General features: G+C 53.4%; 1 long non-coding RNA gene across 2 annotated transcripts; it reads left to right on the forward strand.

Moving 5' to 3' along the window:
* The first annotated feature begins 245 nt into the window (after nt 1-245).
* On the forward strand, nt 246-7230 carry LOC104863823. Of its 2 annotated transcripts, none has more exons than XR_780690.1 (3): nt 246-925; nt 3012-4775; nt 5987-7230. It is a non-coding gene; the product is annotated as an uncharacterized LOC104863823 (long non-coding RNA). The 2 variants fall into 2 exon arrangements; XR_780691.3 differs by having other exon boundaries at nt 255-925; nt 3012-3350.
* Nucleotides 7231-10770: the final 3540 nt, after the last annotated feature.

Consider the following 10770-nt stretch of genomic DNA (forward strand, 5'->3'; position numbering starts at 1 on the left):
TCTCAGGTGAATAGACTGTACTTCCCCAGTTCAGACTTTGGCAACAGTCATTTCTCTGGGAAATAATGGTAATGAAAAATGGCCTGCAATTATTCAAAGGTTGCTTCCATGAATAATTCAGGACCCAGGAAACTAGGGCTCCTACCTGCCTGTCACAGCCCCCGTGCACCAGCCCCTCCCTTGCTCCTGGGGTGCATCTTAATCCCCCAGAAATGACTGCAACTCTGCACTGAGCCACCTCCAAACTCTGTCACTCAGAAGTGCTACCGAGGTTTGGGGCCCCCGCAGGGTCCATGCGCTAGATCAGTGCTGTGCGGGTTTGTGCAGATGCTGCCAGGGAAGGAAGGGCTGGTGTCAGCTATTCTTGCAGAAGAGGAGACAGACACTCAGGGAGGACAAGTTCTGGGCCCCTTTGTACATAAGTAGAAGGCAGTGAAGTGAGGTCCAGAGCCAGCGGAGGCCAGAACCCGGCCTTCTGAGCTCTCGCTGCTGATACCCTCCCTTTCCGGGGGTACAGATCCTCCCCGGGCTGCACTGCTCATGGCCCCTGTTCCCCTGCTCACTCACAGGCAAAAAGCGGAAAATGCCCTCTTGGTCATCCCTGACTCGTGCCAGGGTTGGCGTAGCCGCTCTCCGCTACCTAGGACCTCCCTGGATTCCTTCAGTTCACAGCCCTGGCTTCTTAGAAGACCCATTTGGCGGATGGCACCCTGGGAAACCTTCTCACGTGTTCCCAGCACCCTGGCATCCAGAGAAGGCTCTGCTTTACCTCAAGTCCAGCGCTTCAGAGGGAATCTCCACCCAGCTTCACGTGTGTGTTGAAGTGGCCTCAGAGCCACAGCCCCTCTCTCGTCTTCCCGTCTCCATCACAACCCACCCCTCCGGCTCAGGAACAGGAGAGGGGGAGCGGTGAGCCTGCCGATGGGTGAGTGTCCTTCTTTACTCGGCAGACCCTTGGCCCCTGCTGTATATTCAGCACAGGTAAGAAGCCCCTAACAGCCCAGCCAGACTCCACATGGTGAGGGAACAAAGAGGGCAACTGGCTGACCTCCCCCTGGCTCAGAGAGAGGGGCTTGAATCAGCTCAGGGCAGAGAGGTCAGTGGACATCAGCGTCCATTCCCCTCCTTCACCAGAAGTGGGATGCTGAGATGTATTTCGATATGCTGCATCCAGGAGTAAGAACTACATTGCCTGGCTTCCCTGGGCAGCCAGGTTCTGAGCACGTAAAGTGTAAGCTAAGAATGGCAGGAAATTTCCAGTAAGTCTGCTATTTTAAAAAGAGGGTGGGGGAAGTTCTCTTTTCCTTCCCTTCTTCCCGTCAGCTGCCAGGTATTCAGATCTGATGGCCGTAAAAGACCAAGGCCACTGCCAAACAGTAGGCAAACAGCCCCTGACCTCTCTGGCCTCCTGCCCTCCTGGTCCCTCTCATTGGCCAGAACCACCTGGAACAGAGGACGGGGCCTGAAGGGTACTTGAGGTTTAGCTCCTGGGGGCTCGGAGTGGCAGGGAGGCAGCTGGCCAGTTCCAGGAAGGAGAGGCGACCAGATCAGAACAGCTCACAGTTGCAAGTAGATGTGGCAGGCATCTACAGGAGTACAGAAACTCTCCCACTGGCCTTTCCACAGGACCAGAAAGTACAGCCCGCAGGTCAGGTAGAGGACCTCAGTGTAGGCCAGTATGACTCCAAAAGACCCCTTGAGCCCTTCCTCTGCCAGCCGAATCCAAGCATCTAGTGACATTCCCACTACCCTTCCCCCATCCGTTAGCCAACTTCAGCACTTCCGGTTGAAGACATTTGAGTGGGGCCACTGTTTTTACTTGCCTATCCCTTTTCTTGTTTTCCATCTTTTATTGGGGCAAAACACACATAACATGAAATCATTTCACTCGTTATGTCCCCTCACGTGGCTGTGTGGCGGTCATTCTTGCTCACCTCCTGAACTTTTCATCATGCCAGATTGAAGCAATCACTCCCCACTGCCTCCTCCCGAGTCCTTGAGCACCGCCATCCCACTGCCTGTACCAGCAAGAGTGCGCCTTCCGGGTTCCCCACGTAAGGAACCATGGTGTACCTGTGCTTCCACGGCTGGCTTGCGTCACCTCGTATAATCAAGGCTGAACTGTCCATTAGCACGGGGCGGAAAGTCATTCTTTTCTAACCCTAACACTTCACTGCCTGTCTGCACCACATTTCATTTACCTGCTCGCCTATTAATGGACACTTAGACTGTGTCTCAGACACTTCAAGTTGCTATACTAAAGCGCATGGGCTGGGTGGCTTATAAACAACAGAAACGCTTCCTCAGTCCTGGAGGCTGGAGTCTGACATCGGGTAAGGTAAGGTGGAACTGTAGTGCGGGCTGTGGTAGGTCATAGGCGGCCGTCGTCCTCCTGTGTCCTCACAGGCAGGAGCTGGAGGGCACCTTTCCTTAGGCAGGCACCATCTTCACCACCTAACCATCATCCAAAGACCCTACTCCTAAGACTGCCACATGCCAATTGGATTTCAGCATGCGAGAGCTGAAGATTCACAGACACCCAGCCCACAGTAAGAAGCTTCTATCCCATGACTATTGTGAATGATGCGCTGTAACCGAGGATGCAAAATGTCCATTCCAGGCCCTACTTTCTGTTCTTTTGAATATACAGTCATACGTGGGATTGCTGGATCTTAAGATAATTTGGGGAGGGGTTGCTGGTGACAGAGCCCAAGGCCTGGCTTGCTAAGTGTGTTTTCTACTGCTGAACAGCACTCCTGTTCCCTCTGCTAAGGTAATTTTTTTGGGGGGGGTACCTGGGATCAAACTCAGATCCTTGCACTTGTGAAGCCAGCAGCAGAACCACTGAGCTAAATCCCCGGCCCTCCTAAGGTAATTTTTTAAGTCACCAAACCCTGTTTCTGCATAGCAGTGGCCCCATTCCACATTCCCCCGATCCGTTTTCATCACTGCTGGTTCATTTTCCATCGTCGCTCTGTGACAGCCTAGGTTCCTGTGTGTTGTTTCCTCAGGCAGACACTGGGCAAGGGCCACACTTCCTCCTGCTGTGGGTTCCACGGCAGCACCCATCGTGGAAACCCTCTGCAGCAAAACACCAAGCATGGGCATGAAGATGGTGGACTCTTCAGCCTCGAGGAGCCCAGATTTTCAACACAGATGGAGAAACAGCTGAGAAAACACATGTAGTACATCGGGCTGTAACCCCGGAACAACACACAAAGGCCCACAGGAAGTCCACGTCCTTCCACTGACACCATGGAGCTGAGCCCTGGAAGCGGAGGAGGCTGATGAGCACCAGGCCTCATAAAGGGGAACAGGAAGAATAAAGACGAGCAGGATGAAGGCTTCTGGTGTGTGGGGACCGTAGGAATGTAGGGGGCCCAGCACCTTGGTCTGTGGGTGACAGGCAGTGGTCTGGGAGTCCATGGGGGAGGCGAGATGGGGCCAAGCATGGAGGCCTTGTTGGCTGCGGTGTTGGGCTTTACTGGGGAGGCAGCGGGGAGCCCCTGGAGCAGAGACAGGATGTCACGATCAGAGCTTAGTTTGAAGATGACTAACCTAACAGCAGAGGAGAGGATGGGTGGGAGGGGAAATCAGAGGGAGGGAGCCAAGAAAGTTCAATGCACAGCTCATCCTGAACCTCGAAAGGACTTGGAAACAGGGATCTATGTCTGGGCCCTGGCGCAGAGCGCTGTGCAGGGTGCCCCACATGACACAGGCTGAGGGAGCCTGGCGAGTGCCTCCTTCCTTGGCCTGGAGGCTGTCAGTCAAGAACCGGGCAGCAGCGGGCAGAGCCACCATGGCAGGGAGACGCAACCCCACCGTGGAGTCTGGCAGAGGCCAGCTGGGTTGGTGCCCGGCCAGATGACAGGAGAAACAGTGTGCCCTGCCAGGAGAGCTAAGGGAGGCCCAGGCTGGGTCTCTCCTGGATGCAGGCCCTGGAGCTGTGTGAGCCTCTGCCCTGCTCTCTGAGAGCCAGTGAGGGGAGCAGTGGTCGGGGACAACAGCGTCGCTGTGGAAACTGTGAAGACTTGAAGGCTCCTGCACCTCAATGCTTTAGGAACTCGCTCCAAATTCCCAGCAATAATTTTGGGGAAGGGGGGAAATTAAAGGAAACCAAGCAGTTGCCCACATAGGGCAACACAAAGTCCATGTCAGAACGCCAGGTCTATGGGCATCAGAAAGGGAGCCTTCCATGCTCTACATGGGAAGAGAGATCCCTACAGTGTCTTCCATCCCCTGCACTTGGGATGGACTTGACTTTAGGGGCCATTATGGTTAGGATCACAAATAGCACCCAAAGGCTCATGTAGAAGGCATGGTCCCAGCTGATGGCGGTATTGGAAATGGTAGGAGGCAGGGCACAGGTGAAGGAAGGCAGGTCACTGGGGCTGTGCCCTCTGAGGGATGTTGGGCTCTCAACCTCCACTCTCTTTCTTGGTTTGAGGTGAGCAGTTTCCTGGGCCATGCCCTTACTGATGTAACGTTCTGCCTTGCCACAGGCCCAGAGACACACAGCCAAGTGTGCTGAAACCGTGAGCCAAGATAAACCTTTCCTCCTTTTACTTTGTTTAGCTCAAGTCTTGAAATCTGACTACCACAGGTGACTAACATGTGTGGCTCAACACGTCCAGAGCCTTGTCTCCGTGCTGTGGGAAGACAGCAGAGAGTGGGGCTGTAAGGAAATAATGTCACCACAGAGAGTGGATTCACGCTGGTCATACAAGGAGCAAGGGCACCTAGGAGGTGGGGCACCTTCATCTCATGTGGCCTGGGTAAGACAAAGGCTCTCGGTCCCAGGATGAGATGTCAGAGAGTATCTTCTCTCCCAGATGCCCCCAGTCAGATCCCCCTATTCCTGGCTCTCATGGCCCCAGGTGGCTCCCACAGGCATCACCTGTCACAGTTACAAATTGGCCTAGTTTCTGTTTGCAGGTTTCTGTTGTCCTTCTGAATTGTAATCTCCATAAGAACAGCAGCAAGGGGGCTGCTTTGGGCGCAAGCAGTGCCTGGCTTATGGTAGATGCTTCATAGAGGTTTGGGTTTTTTGGTTTGTTTTTTTTTATTATTATTTTTAAGTAAAAACTCTCCCAGCTGTGGGCCACCACAATGCTCTACAGGAGGTTGTTCATGCCCCAGTTCCTTTGCCAAGCTCAGGGCTGCAGTTCCTCCAAGAAGTGCTGTGAGTTAGAGTGGGTGAGACGTTTCAGTGGCCAGCGTCACCTCCTGAACCACCCGAGTTTGAAAGGAGTGCCTTGGGTGAGACTCTCGAGCCAGAGGCAAGGGTGGAAACCTAATTAGGCTTGCTCACCTCTCACGCCCCATCCCTTATGCCAGCGGTAATGCAATGCACTGGCCAGGGAACCTGTGACAGAATGATGGAAAAGCCCAATTTTCTAAAAGGCATCTCAGTCAGGCTGTGCAGCGCACACACCCGCGCAGGCACACGCAGACATTATTTTAGGCTTCAGAGTTACTCACAGGAGTCAGCCATGGAAAGCAACACTCTGTAACCATGGGGGAAAGTGATGCTTTTCAGAGAAGGCTGATTCCTTTTTTTCTCCCACAAAAGTCATTGTCCTTTGGATTTTAATGGCAGCAGGCCTGGCTGAGAGAGGATGGATTTTCTGTCTCCCCCACTCCATGCAGTCTTCCATTGGAGGACAACCAACCACTTCTTCAAGTCTCTCCTTGATGTTCCCTTCTTTCTGAACTGCCTTTGCCAAGCCATAAAGACAACAAAAGTCACAAGGTCTTTTCTGTGCTTTTGGGTAAATAATTCTATTAAACATCAATAGCTTTGTAACAGCCTCCAACTCTCTGAACAATAAACATTCACAAGTCACTGGCAGGCTGACAGGTCCACCAGGGCAACTCTGTTCCAGGTGTTTCTCATGCTCGTCCTGAGGCCAGAGGCGGCTCAGGTGACAGCAGAAGCACAAGGGCCAGGCCACCCGGCAAGCACATTCTCCGCCTCTTCTTCCAGCCTGCCTGCTAGGATCCTGTCAGCTGAAGCAAGTGCAACCGCCAAAGGAGACACCAAGGGCAGGGAAGTAGAGTCCGCCCTTGTGGAAGGAGCTGCAAAGCAACATGGTACACGGCGTAGACAGAGCGAGGTGACCCTGTGCCACAGCGTGTGATCTGCCTGCTCTTCCCAAGGGCCACTGTGCCAAGGTGCTGTGGGATACCGGGTGACAGACCCAGCCTCTCCCTGCAGCTCAGCATCCAGTACAGGGAACCAATGGGCCCATAAATGGGTATCATATCATCTGGATATAAGGCAAAGATCTGGGAAGAGGGGAGGCAGTGACACGGTTTGTGTATGAGAGTCAGGAAATACTTGCAGGAGAAAGCCTCTTATGCAGAAGAATGGCTTTGACCTGTGAAAAGGGAAAGGACCCTCAGCTCCCCAGCCAAGAGGCAGAAATCCAAGGTCAGTAATGATGGTCAACGTGGTTTCCTCTATATTGCAAATGCTTTAATAATGCTGGTGATGAGCACACAGAGAATACCGGACCCCTGTGCGTGAGCATTAGGTGGGCTCGCCTAATGCAAGCTGTGTTAGGACCCTGGAATGACATAAAATGTGATCTTCTATGAGTTTGATTTTGGAGTCAGAACTGAGCTTTTACTACATTTGTTCTCCACGTAACCATGACCCCCTCACAGTGGGCATCTGCGATGTCCCCAAAAGGCCCACAGATTAAACGCCCAGCCCCAGATTGGCACTGTTAGGAGGCAGTGGAAACTGAGGGGTGCAGCCTCGGGTCTCCTGGCCATGGGGATGTGCCTTGGGGGACAGTGCGGCCCCAGCTCTTCCTCTCTCTTTGCTTCCAGACCAGCGTGATCAGGTTTTCTCCACCACATGTGCTGGCCGTCACGTGCTTCCTTAAGGCCCAACTGATCATGGACAGAAGCCCCTAAAACTGTGAGCTAAAATAAACCTTTTCTCTTTACAACGTGCTTGTCTCAGGGATCCATCACAGCAAAGGATCATGTGCTCACTCACTCCTTCCAAGATATTACATTTTGAGCTGCCCTTTCCTTCACGTGGTTATTCAATTTGTTCATCAGACACACTCTACTAGAGACCACATTCCCTGCACTGGGGACACAGAGGGCAGCAGACACCGCCTCCGCCTCCAGGTAGAACAATCATCTTGCTCTTCCAAGGGCCTGAGTGCCTGGCCAGAGGAACTTTGTACCCTTTCAGAACGTGCGCCCAGGAGCCACCCAACGCTATTCCTCAGGACTCCCTAAGTCCCTTCCCTCTGCCCCATTCTGTCCCTGCCTCCTTCCCTTCCTGCCTTTGACTGATGTTTAGGGTGCCCCGTGGTGCCTGGCCCTGGGCTGTATCTTGCTTAAAGCCTGGAGCATGCTCTGGACAGAGCCAGTTCCAGGGCTGCTGATCTCTGCAAGAAAAATGTCCTAAGTCTCACCTCTTCGCCTTTGCCCTTCTCTCTCCCACATCTGCCATGCTCCAGTCAGAGGGAGCTTTGTTTTGTCCTTGAAGCTGTGATGAGGGGGTCCCCATGTTCATGGTTTATGGAAGAACATTAGGGAATCGCCATGGTTAGGGGCCCCCTTTCGCCTCTGTTTGAGGACCAGAGGGAGCCAGGGCAAAGTGCCACACTGCAGCTCCTGGTGCCACTCAGCCCGGAGTCATCATTTTAAAAAATGTTTACATTGGAGTAGAAATTGCTTCTCAAATAGCAAGGGGGAAACGCCAGGTTTGATGAGATTGTTACACAGACTCTTGGCTGGGCTATTTCTCCCTCACTCCTCCTTCCTCTGCCCCATTATTATTTAAGGTTGTATTAAATCAGGCAGAGGGAGTGAACGACAAAATGCAGGTTCACATTGGCAGCTCTGGCAGGACGCCCAGGCTCGGGCTGGCCCCAGATCCAGCCTGTTCATCTTTAGCAGCAGCGATGCTGGTAGAGGCCAGCATCAGCGTCTCCCTGCGGGCCCGGCTCCAAGACTGGCTGAGAAGTGACAAAATCAGCTGTGCTCCAGCTCCCAGCAGCTGAGGGGCTCTGGTGAACCATCCTGATTCAGAAACAGAACCAGGCCAGGCGAAGGCCCAGGCAGCCATGGTCCTGTTCCAGCCCTGGAGCAGGTCTGTCTGCCTCCTTGAACTGCGATTCCCTTTCGTGAACACAAAGGCAGCAGTAACCATCTTGAGAACAAAGCAGTGGGATGCTGCCCTCGGGAGTGAGCTGCCTGGGCTCTCACTCTGGCTCCACTGTATGCTCGTCGTGTAACTGTGGGCAAGGGGCTTCGCCTCTCTGTGACTCAGTTTCCCCCCTGAGAGCCAGGAACAACAAAGAGGGCACTGCAGGTTGGTGGTGTGCGGACATACCTGGCATCCCTGAGGACGGCCCGGCAGTGCAGACGCTCTCCTCCTCGCGGCTGCATCGCATTCTGAGCATCACTATCTTCTCAGAAGGCCCGGAAACTTGATGCCGCCTTGCTTGGGAGTGTTGTTGGGCTGCCAGGTGGCAGAAGAGGCAGTTAGCATTGTAACAGGATGAGCTGGTCCCCTCTTCCCTCCCTCCACACCCACTATGGATACGTGGATTTCGGTTACTGTTCATCCTGAGCACGATGCTGCAGGGGTGGTGCTGCTGGGCTATGCTCCCTGCTGCAGGCTGTCTTTACCAAGCCGGGTGCCTGTCTTCCCTGATGTAGTCTCATGCCCGCCCGCTGTCTGAGGACCCATTGCTGCTCTTCCTGCTTTGCATGCACAATAGAACCTCCCACCCAAGCTCACATAGCTGCCATGTGCTGCGCCTGACTTTGACCCTAGTAGAGTATCCCAGAGGGCCTTTGTCTGCACGTCCAGTTTTTAAACAAGAGGCCAGCTGGGGAAAAGGACACCACCCAAAAAGCTGCAGGCCAAAGACCTTCAATGGCCAACACCAAACTCTGCGCTCTTTCTTATCCCTTTCCTGTTCTTCTTTGTCCTTTGTTGTCTCTGTGATCTTACTCAGGTTTGGAAGCTCAGCATGGGTAGGACTGTTCCAAAACTAGGGAGGAGAATTGGGAAAGATATGAGACCCCACAGGAAACGCCTCACCCAGGGACTCCTTGGGAAACCCAAGCTGCAGTTCTCTCAAGATGGGTTCATTGTGCAGGTCTTGGGTGCACAAGTCAGCTGCTCCCCGTATTTGGATGGAAAAGAGCGCTAGATACCCTCTCCAGGATCCTGAAAGGGACACAGTCAGGATTCAAAGTCAGGACTATCCATGGCCAGGGTCCAAAGCCCTTTTCCCATTCCCTCAGAGTCCCTTTTTACAGCAGACCCTGAGAAGAACTGTCACAGAAGCACAAGACGGGTCTGTCTGACCCCACATCCCTGCTCCTAGTCATGAGAATAAGTCCCTAACCTCAGGGAAGTCCAGCCTATTTGGAGGCACAGGGAGCCGACTGAACCAGCTGCTATAGTCGGGTCATCCACAGGTTGGCGCTGTTGGCAGGTGGGGCCCTGTGGGAGGCTTTCCAGCCACTGACAGTGTGCCCTTGAAGGGACTGTGGGACCCATCCCTGCCTCTTTTACTCTTCCACCCACACACGAGGGGAACAGATTCCTCTGTCACACACCCTTGCTAGTCTCACTATAGGCCCAAAAGCAATGGGGCCAACTAACCATGGACCGAAACCTCAAAAACTATGAACCCAAATAACACTTTCTTCTAAGTTGACTATCTCAGACATTTTTTTTCCAGTAACAGAAAGCTGACGGATGCACCAGTTAAGCAGCATTCAGAGAGGGAACACAATGAGGAATTAGGTGGAAGGCTCTAGAAGGAAATAACCCCGCGGGCTGCTGGGAGGACCCCTGAGGAAAGGCAAAGAGGAAGGACCGCCTCCTCAAACAGAGGCAGAGAGGGAAATGGAAGGAGCTGAGGGAAGGGGTCACCTGGAGGACCTAAGTGACAAGTCGGAGCCAGTGAGGAGCAGTCAGAGGTCTCTAAATTGAGTGTGTGAAGAAAATCACAGTCAAGATGGGCTGTGGGGAACCAACCCCAAAGCTCAGATGGGGAAGCCCAGCCCTGGTGTCCCTATCCACTCCCATTCCCTAGGCCACACTCAGAAGAAAAAGTAATTTTCCATATTAATGTATCTGAGTCCAAACTTGCTGAACTGTGAAAATCCCGTCCTGGTGATTTATTTGTCTCCTCTTACTAAGACAACTACTTCATTATTTTAAGTTGCACACACAGCAGAGGCATTCACTCCTTTCTGGGGTCAGGCTGGGCTAGCCAAGGGGTCCCTGGCCTGGGGAAGCCTTGCTCAGAGTGGCCACTGAGAGCACTTCGGTCCAGGGTCCCGGAGGAACACTTAGAGCCCTCACATCTGGGATTAGGCCAGGGAGGGCTGGATCCCAAGGAAGTCTGGGCTCAGGGCAGTAGTGAAATGGTAAAGTACCCTCTGGAAAGCTCTCTCGATCTATCTATCCACTGAGGCCCCTGTGTCTTGGCAGTCATCCTAGGAGAGCCTTCGTGCAGTCCAGAGGGGGCTTGCTGTGGTCAGGAACATGTGGATACTTTCAAAGATGATTTAAAAAATCACGCCTCGCTCCACCTCCTCCTGGGCTGGGAGGGGAGGTGTGTTGCACAATGGTGTCAGAGAACCACTGGCTCAGAATCAACTCAGCCGTGTAAACTCGGCCTCCTGTGGGTCAAACATTCAAGCGGCACACGGCATGTGGCAGCTGAGCTTTCCAGGGGGCCCTGCGGGAAGGGGATTACACAGGGGATGACGGCC

The sequence above is a fragment of the Fukomys damarensis genome, unplaced genomic scaffold (assembly GCF_012274545.1).
Source record: "Fukomys damarensis isolate Sample0158 unplaced genomic scaffold, DMR_v1.0_HiC HiC_scaffold_8, whole genome shotgun sequence".
Classification (NCBI taxonomy): domain Eukaryota; kingdom Metazoa; phylum Chordata; class Mammalia; order Rodentia; family Bathyergidae; genus Fukomys; species Fukomys damarensis.